Below are 14144 nucleotides of genomic sequence, written 5' to 3'. Positions count from 1 at the left end.
TTATTATTGCAATCGTAGCAATAGAACAGCACGAAGCACATTCCTCGCGACAGAACCTGTGCTTCCAGATCACATCCGGTCCAATGTAGCTGACAGACGTGCAATACAAGTGAAACTGACACCGTGATCATACAAACTCTACTTCATGTTGTGTTCTTCGACCTCACGTAGAGATCTCACAGTCTGACTGAGCGAATGACGTTAACCAAATCGCCACAACTCACCAAAGAGTGGACTATTCTTGAGTAATTGATGAATTGATTGTTGGAAATTTGTAATTGTATTTCAAAAACATATGACAGATTATTGCTGACATTTTCACCACGAAAAACGAAGTATTCACGACGTTTCGGGATCTGGACTCTTTTACCGTCATCAGGTGAGAATGTTATGAAAATATTACAAGAATTGTACACAAACCTAGCCGACGATGATAAATCATAAAAACCACTCATAGAGCGGTACACTAGTCAAAAATAAATACAACAATCTTTAGATAAAACTATAAGATGGAAACAATATATAGTCCAGTCAAGGAATGAGGTGTAGAGTGCGTGAGCAGGTAACTAAGCGATTCCTTCAGAAACTTGTTCAGGGGGCTTAGGGTGTTAACATACCAAAAGTCCTGACTCCTAGGTGGTGAGCCAGGGGGTGGAGAGGGGAAAAAGGGGGGGGGAGAAAGGTACGCATTTTGGGTTTTTTGGTTATATCTCGAAAACTATCAACTTTTTGTATACTATAGTAAATTATAAAATTGAAGAAGATTAAATTTTCTACAAGAAAAGTATATAATGTGTTTATTTTGGTTCAACAGATTACGAGTTATAACTTATTTAATTGATATCTTATTAACATCTTCTTCCATAAGAAATACATGTAAATTAGTATGCGAAATGGGGCGAATCCTATCCGCCCAAAGGAAATATAAATGATATTCTGGAAATCTTGATAAAATTTCCAGTAATTTGACACTTTAATCATTAAAATTGATCCAAAATTAAGGCGAGGGCGAGGTAACAAAATTTCGAGTTTTGGTGTTTTTTTATTGGAAATATAAAAAAAACCTTAAATCATCCCATTTTTAAACGCTCACCCTCGCTTTAATTTTTGACAAAATTTCATGATTAAAGTGTCAAATTACTGGAAATTTTGTCAATATTTCCAGAATATCAGTTATATTTTCTTTGGGCGGATAGGATTCGCCCCATTTCGCATACTAATTTACATGTATTTCTTATGGAAGGAGTATTTTAATAAGATATCAATTAAATAAGTTATAACTCGTAATCTGTTGAACCAAAATAAACACATTATATACTTTTCTTGTAGAAAATTTAATCTTCTTCAATTTTATAATTTACTATAGTATACAAAAAGTTGATAGTTTTCGAGATATAATCAAAAAACCCAAAATGCGTACCTTTTTCCCCCCCTTTTCCCCCCCTCCACCCCCTGGCTCACCACCTAGGAGTCAGGACTTTTGGTATGTTAACACCCTAAGCCCCCTGAACAAGTTTCTGAAGGAATCGCTTAGTTACCTGCTCACGCACTCTACACCTACTTTTGGATCATTCATTGACTGGACTAATAGTAGAAGTACACATACACTACACAATTAGTAGGGATAGTAAGTACACAAGTAAAAAGACTCAAAAAATCAAAAGGAGTCTACAATAATCTGTTAGCTAATGTAAATACACCATCAACAATATAGAATTTGACAAATAATGTGTTGAAGAGTAGTTTAAGATCGCTAAAGAAACTACATTGGTTGGAAAATCAGTAGTTAATGTACATGGTTTCTAATCATTCCAAACATTGTTCAAGCTTATAAAACCATTTAAATTCTGTTTTCACTATTTAAAATGAAGAATTTATAGCAAACGACACGTCGAGAGAGAGAGCGAGAGAGAGACAAGTGCTCAGTAAATCTGAAGAGTCGCGTTGCTGATTAGTTTTTCTGGGCAAAACTCCAAACTCACGGGTGGCAAGTCGTGCCAAATCGAATTAGCAAATTGCGATCCAGTCTTGGTCACTTATTGATAAGCGGGTTGAACCTGTTGAATGTTCTAATCCCTATAAATTGTTGAGTCATTTTTCATTCTCTCAGGTCTTAAACTCTTCAGATGATCGGAGATTTCCCCTAGCTTGTAGGTTAGGGGAAACTCAATAAAGTCTAGGGTTATGTCTGTCTTCTAGGTCTTGGTCTTAGTTGATGAGAGATTTTACCTAGTTTGAATTACCCAACCCATGCAAATTCGAGGGTTAGTTTTTTATAACTCTCAGTTCTTGGTTGCTTTCGCTGATAAGAGATGTCTTCCGGCTTAATTTCCAAATCCTTGTAAACTTTGAGATGTATTATTGCAAATGGTCATTAGCTTGAAAAATCAAGGTGTTCCCTGTCTTCCAAATCTTGGTTGTTTTAGCTGATGGCAATATTCCACCAGCTCAAATGACATAATCCCTCCAAATTTGAATTATGAGTTGTGTCTCTCATGGCTTAATAGTTTTGGTTGATATGCGAATTTCTGGCTTAAATTACTTATTCACTACAAATTTGAGTCAGTCCTTATGCACTCATGGGTTGAGTTGCAGAATAGCTGGGTTAGTAGCCGTACACGTAGCTTAAGATTTATTTAATTGAACTAGGCAGAGCTATTCAACCATTAGTTGTGCTGGGCTGGTCTAGTAGCACACCGGATGACAGAACGTGCCATTTCATTTCTGTCCTGACGGCGCGAGTTCAAATCTTACCGATCACCATATTGTCTTTCACCTGTGTGATAATGGCTTGACTCGTTATCTAAACCCCAGCTGTATATCCAACCATCGTAGAAAACTGAAAAAGGATAAATCTCGAGGAAAAACTTGAACTCTGTATTGTTGTTGCTTTACATCAATGATCGACAGGCTGCCTAGTAGAGCGCAGTCTCAGTTATCTGGCGCTACGGTAGGTTGGCGACGTGCGCATGCGTGGATAACGCGCAGCCGCAGTGAAGCGGCACGGACCTGGTTCATCTACCTCTCCGGAAATTCAAAGAAGCGTTTAAAGATTTTGACCAGCATCAGCAGACTGTTAGAACTATCGTGTTTGTAAAATGGTCATTTGTATGATGTATGGTACCTTATAATTAAAAACGTCTGTAGTCTCTTTAGTTGGTGCTGTAGTGAGATAATGGTCTAAATAAAGTGATTATTTTCGACACGAGCTCTGGGCGTAGGTATATGAGTGAGGGTCGATACAACACACCTATGTTGAAAACTGTGGTTTTCGTCGTGCCACGCTGTAAGCGATGTGACTGATTCTCAAAACGAAAGTTTTGCCTATTCTATTTATCTTTATAAGGTAGCTTTATTTACATTGTTTTTATTTATTAAAATACGACTGTTATGTATTCTAACTACATTGAGCGGGATGATTTTTGTACAAATTATTTGATTGTGTGAACTATTTTGGAGGGAAGAAGTATTTTCAGCACACCCTGACCTCCACCTCCAACAACTCCACAACTCAACCTCCAAAAATCCCCCCAACCTCCAAAAAAACCCTAACTCCTACAACTCCACTTCCAAAAACTCCACCACGACCTGCAACAACAACCTAAGACCTCCTTCAAGAACTTCATTGCCGTCAACCCTACTTCCAAGAACTCCATCCCAATTTCCAAAAACTCCACCTCCACATCCATTAACTACACCAGACCTCCAAAGATTCCACTCAACCTCCAACAACTCAACTTCGAACAACTCCACCCGACCTTCAACAAATTCCAACCAAACCTCCAACAACCCCCACTTTTAAGATTTTCACTTCGAAGGACTCCACTTTCAACAACCCCACTTCCAACAACTCCAGCCTAACTTCCAACAACACCACCCGACCTCCAATAACTCTACCTCCAACAATTCCGCCCCACCCTCCAATAAACCCCAATTCCAACAACCCTATTTTCAACAACTCCACATTAGCTTCTAACAACTCCACCCCCACCTCTACCTCCTCTTCACCCCTGTCTCTTCAATACGACAACACCACAACAACGTGCTCTATCTGTCATCATGGTGATCTTCGCCTCATTCATATACATACAGAGACAACCCGTTAACTGCTTAGGATGCATACGTCGTACCCCACTTATGTCCTTTTGGGTCACTGATTTGGAGTTGGCGCGCCTCTATGGGTATAGCGTATCATGCGGTTTACGAAATTATCATTGATTACCATATCATTTCATCGTGTATTTCCTATTGTAGTAGGCTGTTTAAATATTTCTTCTCAGTTTTCGTTGAGTTTGTTTTAAGAGTGTTTGAAGCACAGTTGTGTCAGCAATATATGCTGATCTAGATGATAAGCTTCCACGGTCACTGCAGATTGTCAAATCTTGGTCAACACCCGAAGACCAAGATTTGACAATATATGCTGAGTTTATAATTCCGATTGATGAACGACTTTTTGCTTCAAATCCTGCAAAGCCTTTGAATTTGGAAAACACAAAACACGGATAAAAGTAGTTAAATGGAGTTAAGTTTGGAGCCCCTGGTGCACATTTTTTTAAACCTAAATTATGTCTAATAAACTATACATTAGTAAGCTAAAAAAAATATATATATATTTTGACAGTAGTTCCAGCGAATTCAATAGAAGTCGGTGATTTATATCAGTGCACACTATTGTAAGGTAAATTTATCCATGTTTATTTTAACTACAATCCTAATACAAAATTAAAATAATAATTTAATGTCCACCTCTATCAAAAGTCAAAAGGAAAAGCCAACGGCTTTACTACTTCAAAAATTCAGCAAGGATTAAATTATACAAAAAAATGCACTATATCATACGATTCTTCAGAGTAAACCTTCAGAAGATAACATAGTGATATTTTACAACATAGTAAAAAATAATGAATTAAATTCTTAAACGTCATTCAACTTTCAATCAATCATCAGTGTTTATAATTAGTGAGAAAACCCGTTATCAATGTTTGCAATTGATTTCTAGGCCATCGGTTCGTCGCGGTTCGCTTGTCTCTCACGAATATCTCGTCTTGGCCAATTAATCAATTTAATTGTGCAATTCTTAATACATTTCGAGGGCATCGTAGACATCATGGTGGGCATAATTAATTATTAGTCAAAATCTGTGTTTTTGTTTGTTTGGTTTTTTCCACACTTGTAAAATACATTGACAATCTTCTCAGCCCAAAAATTCTTTTGATTATTGGTTTTAACCTTGATGTGAAGATTTCATTTATTTAAATGTATTTTTTGTATAAACTATTATTTTATTTCTCAATATTTTGTATACATACATCAGAACCTCGGTAAAACGTTCTTCATGGGGATTATCAAATAAGACCCGTGATCAAGAATGACTTGTCGAGGGTTTTGGTATCAAGGTTCTACTTGACAGTTTAAGATTGTTAATACTCTATGCAATGGAGTTCAACTAAGTCATTATGCCAAAACTTATGTTAAATCCCAAATAAATTTACGAGAAATATCGATCAGAATGACAATAAGTATATTCACAATAAAGTCTAACAACGGCAAATTAATATGACATCAACCATAACAAGCAATAATAATCTGATACAATGAACAATGGACCGTTAACATCGCTGTAGCTCTGGACATAAATAATGAGAAAGCATCTTTGCGTGGAGGTGTTATAGTCTGTATGATGGAACCTGTCTAATGACCCTTCGTCTACCTGGCTCTGGCTCGGGCTTTGAACCATTATGGTCCCATTAGACCTGTCAGGAGACAGGTTTCATCATACAGATTATAGTGTCTTGAGTTGGAAACAAACTTGTGCATTGGATATCTAGAGTAGTAGGTGTATAATATTATTATCGAAGAGTGTGGAGCGAGCTGTTCTAGTGGTAGAGCGCAGGACATCGGTCCCTGAAGTCCCGGGCTCAAATCCCACCAATCACCATCGGTTTTGCTCCAGCCAATGGCAGAGAGTGTGGAATGCTTAGTTCACATATCATTATTCAACCATTCATCGGGATTTTTAGCATTATTCAAAACACTTTTCGACACAAAGGCTACAATGTCGGTCTACCTTTCTACGACCACTTTCGATAATGTTCCTTGCATAACCCCGAAATGTTACACTAAACTAAAAGACATGTCTAGATTTTATAGCTGATGTATAAAGCATTTCAATGGAGATGTTCCAATCAGTCACGCTGTTAGACAATTCCACCCGGCGGCGTTATCATACGCTTCTTCGTAAAATGGAAAATATGGCTTCATCGACACTTTCACCAACATTTTGTATGTGTTACAACTAGACAAAACAACAATTAAGTAGCCGCGCTGAGCCCCACTTGTAATGAGAGTTACGAAGATGACGATGGATAGATGGTTGTATGGTCGAATGGTTGTTCAACCAGTCTGGTTGTTGTTGACGGTTTGTGTGTTTGAGTGCTGTAGCAGAGGTGTAGAATCTTCGTTGATTTTGCGTGTATTTGGGAGTATTTATGTGTACGTGATTTATGTGTATTAGTTTGTATGTGTGGTGATTGCTGAAGCTGTTCATCCCACATACATTTTGACAGTGGCCTTTTTCTTCTAGATGTATCGGTTACCAAGCCACTCAAGTTGAAAATAGTCAAGAGGTCCCGAAGGACTTATCTCTGGGAAGGCTAGTGTATTGTTCCAGGTGTGAGGAGAAAGGACCTCACGTGCGAAATGTTAAAGTATACAATTTTGGGCTGTTTAAAATTCAGATTTTTTAGAAACGTCAACAATGTACTTTAAGACGTCTGTAGCCTACGTTATATTTTTGTTTACGTAGAACGTTTTAAAGTTTGAATGAATTGTGTTTTTTTGGCATCTGGGAACATCGAAATGAAAAAGTAAATCGGTCTCGAGTCTTGGTCTTTTCGGGTTACATACAGTAATAGAAGAGGCAAAATAGCTTCCTCCTTATGGGGAAATTCGCCCAAACAGCTAAAATATTTTAAATCACAACTACATTCAACTTGAAACATACTAGGTTACAATCCACACAGCCCGACAAATGCTTCAATTCACGTTCTGAATTATTAATGAACCATTATTTGCTAGCGTTTTTCCAATCTGATGCTAGCGTATCGGTTACGTCAGATTTCAAGTTTTATTTACAAACAGGTTGAAGTGGCCATCGATTGAGATGTGTCCACTCCGGTCCACTTTGGTCCATCCTCATCATTTACCATCGTAATCGTCCCTTGTTCTGTCTTTCGGCTTTTATAGGAGAGAGTGGAAGGATTTTAACAGCTCAATTGGCCATAAATATATCAAGGTTCTAATTTACACTGATACGTATTTACTGTCACTCTTGGCTCTCTTCGAAGGACATTCGGTCCTGTGCAATACTGAGTTTGAAAGATGGTATCCTTGACTGCTGATGGTACTTATTATTTGTTTATGTTACGGATTTTTTGTCTTGTACGCCACTCTTGTCGAAATACATTTCACCCTTCTATGTTAATCCATTTATTTACCTTTCGCCCCCCAATGGGGTGATCATTGATCAAGTCAATATTAACTCGAAAACTTGATTAAGTAATGTGTTTTTAAAACGTGGACGCTGTTAGGGGTGTCGTGCCAGAAGCGACCGTGCCAGAAGCGACCCGTGCCGCTAGCGACCCACCAATTTTCTACCGTGCCGCTAGCGACCCAAGAATTTGGAGCGGGAGGCGAGTAAGAATTAACGCCGATTCAACTTATATTCTTAATAAAAACTAAACATAATTTCACTATAAAACCATTAAAACTGTTTCCTATCACTACATAACAAAATACTCCCACCGCAGCAGTCCTGCAGACTAAATTTATTCCCATTTAGGAAAGAAAAATAGTTTTGTATGTAAATTGTATCGTATAATTCATACGAATATACATTTGCCAGCACATATCCATAAGACTCCAGGTGCATTTATTGTAATAGGCCTATTTATTTTTTATTTGTTCGTGTATGGGTGTGTAAAAGTTTATAGACATTAGTAAACAATGATACGTATTTTTGTCCAACTGCAATGTTTTGACAATGGCGGATACAAGTCGAAACATGTAAACAACCTACTATTTGAGCTATTTGTCGGATTATAAGGTATGTAAACGTATTTTTCACAAATCACATTGAATATAACAGCTCAGGAGCTAGAATGGAAATGCAATTACATATATTTTTTACGAATGGTGTTTTTGCTCTCTCGGTGCATCAAAACGAAAAATGAAATAGGTCCCGGGTCTAGGTCTTTCAATGAGACCTACGGCAATAGCTTATTCCCTATATGGAAAAGAGTATTCTAGCACAACTAAATAAAGAAGATTTTGAGGTTTCTAGTCATAGTACGGCAGCTTAGAGCCCCTGATGTTGTTGACCTGCTATCACGAAAATTGACGAAGACGTCTCTACTAACAAAATAATAATATCATGCAAGAAAAGGGTAGGAATTTATTGTATATACTGTGTAAGGGTGGTAATAAAGTCCGAAGACAGTTAAATATTTTCTAAACGACAATAGATAAATCAATAAGATTTGGTTCATCAACACCACACCTAAAAATCTACTGTTTTTTGGAAATATCAATTTTCTGTCATATCATGGGGACGTCCCACAAGGAGTCAGAAGGAAATCTTAAATAGAAGCATAGGTTTACATGTACATCAAATTAAAGGTCTTTACTAGCAGAATATAATGCCGCAAATTTGAACTCAAATCATACAACCGAGCCATGAATGACAGTTGTTTAAAGATTCATTTAATTTGCTTTGCTATTATACGCTTACTCCTCAGGGGGCACAGCCCTAGGAATCGGAAGAAAATTGTTAACGTAAGCATAGGTCGATATGCACATCAAATTAAAGGTCTTCACTAGTAGATTACAATGCCGTAAATTTAAGCTCAAAAGAACGCCTGAGTAAAAAATGGCAGTCGTTGAAAGATTTAAAATTTAACATTTAAAATTCAAACAAAATATGTTAACAATTCATTAAACACAGCTAATGAACACATTAACTTCATTAAATTCTAAGAAGCCAATATCTCCAAACAGGCTAGTAGTACAAATCCAAATTTTGACGATTCGAATGGTTTCTGCTTTTTGAATTTTGTCTGGATTTTATTAGTCCAAGTTGCACTAACTATCCAAATAATAAGACTGTCCTCCCGGTATATTGTATACCTTAATTTTGTATTGTAGTTATTATTTTTTTTTCTTTCAACCAAACTATTACCAATTAACTGTCACGTCATGTTTTTTAAATATGTATTTTTTTTCAATTTAGAATATTTATTTACTGATAGAGGAAATTTCTCACGCACGGGCAGTTGCCTATGTGAGAGGGATTTCATATTTAATGACTATGTCAGTATATTATTACATAACTATGGCATAATTATAAAATTTGTACTAACAAAGTATTGTAACATAGTATTTTACTTACTGAAATCAACATTATTTTGATTACATTTGATAAACTACTTCCATGTGAGGTTTTATTTAGATCTTTTGAGTGGTTTCCGTGCGATTAAGTAGTATACAAACACACATCCACCATCTCATATTTATATATTTAGATAATAAATTGAAAAATAAAGAAAATATAAGTTAATTGATTATATTGGCTCTTATAAAATGATAAAAATTCAAGAAAAATTGTTTGATTAAGTTACCACACATAACTTGAGTCTATGCTAGCAGCTGGGAACTAGAGATGCTAAAACCATTGAGATATAGATTATAACTGGAGTCACTACTCTCTGGTTAAACGTTAGAGAAAAACGTGCCACTGTTTTGGCTGGTTTGTTTTTGGTGTTTCGTGTTGTTAGGTTGGCCGTGTGATCGGTTGGTGGGATGCTGTCAAATAATTCCAATTCATTCTAACCTAACCATACTATTTATTTGGGGTTATGTTATCCGTTATTTCAGGGACTTGTATCAAAAACTTATTTAAGTTATTGTACGTTAAAACCTCTGTATTTAAAGTTATTTTGAAACATTATAAATTGTTTTTGTTTGATAGTAAATAAATACTAACTTATTTACCTCTTTTAAAGCTATGTGGTGAAAATAGGCTAGTCAAGTTTCCTGGTTTGGAGATATTGGTTTAGGCCAATAGCCTTATGGCATTTGATTAAAAAACGACCTTCGGTTTATGATCTTGTTAAAATGGGTTGCTCTTGCTCGTAAAATAAACAAATAAACTTATATTGCAATCATAACGTTGAGTTGGCAGATTTTTGTTTACTATCATCAACAAAACAGGATGACGCCATCTTGATTTTGCCTCTCTAATTTGACAAGTCCCACGGCCAACCTAACAAAACGAAACTCTGAAACAAAACCAGCAAAAACAGTGGTACGTTTTTAAAACACAGAGTGGTTACTCCAGTTATATTATTATAGCTCAGTGGCTAAAACAGCTCTTTAGGCGATAATTGGGCTCTTCCAGATGGTACATATTACTATAACAAGAATAGGATTTGTTTATAAGCCATTAACACCGATTTGAACAAAACATTGTAAAATCCTTTATCAAACAATGGGTCGCTAGTGGCACTCACACTACTACCAGGGTCGCTTCTGGCACGATTTTTGCTGGGTCGCTTCTGGCACGGTCGCTTCCGGCACGTAATCGCTGTTAGGTAGTTTCTACTTGTTTACCTTGTTGATTGATGTGATTAAATCATAAACGCTTTAGAGGGTTAGGGGTCTAGTTTAAACAATTGGGCCAGTTGGGTAGATTCAGTAATCTAGCTATCAGCGTTGATTGACCTTTCGAATATAATATTACGAATGTATCCATCAAGTGTATTAGTTAATCGTGGTACAGATAGAATCTAGACGTATTTGTCTTGGTTTTCCCAATGTTATCGTCAACAAGTAGAGATTTTTTTTAATTCGAATGTGATTACAATTTTTTTACTATAATCAAGCCCGTATCAGTGTTCTTTTTGTGTAGAGAGATACTAAAACAACTTGGGGTAGACAGCTTGAAGCTATTAAAATTTATTTCACACCTTGTCGTTCTTTTATTACAGTCATCAAAACTCTTTTAGAACGAGAGCTCGCTCCGTAGTCGAAAACTCGACCAAAATTATGTATTGTGCAAACTTCTCTATTTTCACCCTACGCTGTAAATAAAACATGTGATTGGAATTTCTTCGATTTGTTTTCATTTTAGCGAATTTCCCTATAGGGAAGTAGCTATTACCGTAGGTGGCACGGTAACACCTAGACCCGGGACCGATTTACTTTTTCATTTTGATGTCCCCAGAGGCCAAAAACACCATTCGTTTAAATTTTTATATATGTATATATGTATATATATATATATATATATATATATATATAGACTTATATATATATATATATACGTCCGTGAACGCGATAACTTGAGTAATTTTTGTCCGATTTTGATGAAATTTGGTTTAAAGGTGTAAAGCGGGATAAACTTGAATGAGTTCGCGAACCAGCACGATCGGACCATGGGAACGGGGCTTTACGGGGGGTTTTATGGGGTAAAAGTTGGTTTTTCTCACTTTTGACCCTCAAAACACAAAATTTCCCGATTTCTTTTTAGACCTTTTTAAAGAGCTTAAAAAAACAAAAATTTAGTATATAAAAGTATTTTTGTTCGATTATTGGTAACGGAGAAAATTAAAGAAATTGTAAATTTAAAATTCCCATGTTATTCTTACGGAGAATATTGTCAAATGTTGTAGTTTCCTTGTTTATGGATATATTTTGATCAAACTTGGCAAATTTATTTATTTTGTACTAAGCTATCAATATTTTACTCAAAAACACACTTTATTAGTTTCCTTGTAGCAGCAAACCTAGGTACTCGTTAAACCTAATGTTATTAAAATATATTTAACTGAAAATCAATTCAGACAAATGGAAATTCGCTTAGTCGGCAGGTTTGCTGCGGCGGGGGTATTCTGTTTATATTTTGTTGTTATTGCGTCACCAACATGGCAACCCATAAGACCCATGTTATTTGTTTTTTTTTATTTCAAATTTATTTTTCGTGTTTATTTTTGGGCCTATTTTAATTTATAAAGGGATTATGCACATTTACAGGAAAATATATTTAATTTGGTACCAACCGCGTGTAATTCGGTCCTGTAGTATGGCCAGGTTAGCTGTCATAAGTTTTGCTAAAGTTTTTTTTTTATATAAGATAAATATGGTTAAATGCCCATGATACATGATTGTATCTCAGTAGTCGAAGGAAACAACCATGATTATTTTCATATCGTTTCAGTTGTGTAAATAAATCTATTATGTATTGAACAATAGCTATTTGAGAGCGCAAAGTACATCATTGCCGCTTGAGAACTGTTGATGGCCCTACATTTCGAGAGCGGCGATGGCTGTTTGTGCTTGTAATACACGCAATGTTTTTCCTAACACCATAAATAACTTATCATAACACACAGATTGACTTTTTAGTTGTATATAAAATGTCATTAAGTCATGTTATTTGCTTACCGGTTGTTAACGTACCAGATCCGCGACTGTGGTCAGTGTAGAAACGCTATCTGTGAAATCAGCTGATTTATCGAGTGAGAATGGTCTATTCCCGCTCTAGAGCGTAAATGAGCTATTTTGCGCACTGTTTGGCAATGGGATCATTTTCATGCAGTGTTAGGAGATAATATTTTAATTCAAAACATAACTAAACTCCATTAGATTTCATACAGATTTATTCAAGAGTATGTAGTCCCCCAAAATACTCTTGCTAACTCTTCAGATTGTGAAAGAATTTAAAAATATCCTCCAGCATCCATTCTCGTAGTTTCCAACGTTGGCGATGATCAGAACAGAACTCTCCAATCCGATGTAGAATGTAGGGCAGCACTTGACTATGTCTACAACAGCTTCTGCTTTGCTGTGTTTATAGTTGGCGAAGTGCAGATACCATCTAGCCTGCTGTTTATAGCCAAGCTTCCAGCCTCTGAACAGGCTTGCGGTGTTCATAGCGTTTATAGCCTGCGCTGCCGGACAGTTTACGATGCAATGTTCAGCTTAGCGTAATGGTACTCAATTCTTCGATTGTCAAGAGATTCGCAGTGGTATCAATCTTCATGGCATTGAGGAGGCATAGCAGTCAAAACGATCCAGAGGGCTTTGGATTGGTCGTAAACTAATTTACTATTTGGTTGAAAATAATTCAATATTTTTAACATGGAAGAGTCGGATGTATCTACCGGTTATTAACAGTGATTTTACTAGCACCTGAAATAATGGGGAGGAGGGTCTTATGAAGGGTGATTTGACCTTTTCACTATCAAAAAACTACTGCCTTGGAGAGTATCTACTACCATAAATACTGGAATACACAAACTCAGTAGCCATCAACAACAGCAGCTTTTACACAAAGAAGTGAAGTTCTAGTTATGGTTATAGACGATGATGAATAACTATAGGTCTGCCCAGACGAGACCTCGGGCAAGTCTGACGATTACAATATTAAAAGTCTGCACGGTGATCCTATGATGAACTGTTGAGACTCCTGATAGTTCAGTTGTTGTCAGGTAGAAAATGGGGTAGTTGAAATATTTACGTTTTTCAGGTATCGAATGAAGTAATGTAGATATTTTGGGTGTTTTCAGGAAGTCGGTATAGTAATTGAGATATTTGAGTTGCTTTCAGATAGTCAGTGAGGTAATCAATATATATAAGTTGTTTTCATGTATTTAATTAGGTAATCGAGTTATTTTAGAGGTTTTCAGGTAGTCAGTGAAGTAATCGGGATATTTTAGTTGTTTTCAATTAGTATTTGTATAAATTGAGCCATAAAAACTAAGGAATATCTTGGGTTTACATTTGAATCATCAATAGTAAAAACATTATTCAAATATAAAAATAATTGCAATTTTGGGGGGAAAGTAAAACTCTAGGACGCAAGGAAAGTAAATTAAGGGCAAGGGAAATTGGCTAATCATTTACGCTTGCTCTAGATTAAAAACAGTGTTAACACCGGAGTTGACATTTTGTTGTCAACTCGATGTAAAAGTAGGTTAAAAAAGAGATGTAGACATGTGTTTACAGATTCTTTTGGAAAACAAAATGTCTACTGAAAAAACTGAACAACAGTTAAAAATATTCTGATGAAACAAGCGTTCTTTGGACTG

At 36.1% G+C, this 14144-nt stretch overlaps 1 protein-coding gene across 2 annotated transcripts in view; it reads left to right on the top strand.

Annotated features, from left to right (window-relative positions):
* Nucleotides 1-14144, top strand: part of LOC128986657 (HIV Tat-specific factor 1 homolog) — an 89249-nt gene that overhangs the window by 53342 nt on the left and 21763 nt on the right. The gene's annotated exons all lie outside the window — the stretch shown is intronic.

The sequence above is a fragment of the Macrosteles quadrilineatus genome, unplaced genomic scaffold, assembly GCF_028750875.1.
Source record: "Macrosteles quadrilineatus isolate MER2022 unplaced genomic scaffold, UCM_ALF_1.0 Scaffold_2__2_contigs__length_208266976, whole genome shotgun sequence".
Taxonomy (NCBI): Eukaryota; Metazoa; Arthropoda; class Insecta; order Hemiptera; family Cicadellidae; genus Macrosteles; species Macrosteles quadrilineatus.
This window is presented reverse-complemented; position numbering and strand designations above follow the sequence as displayed.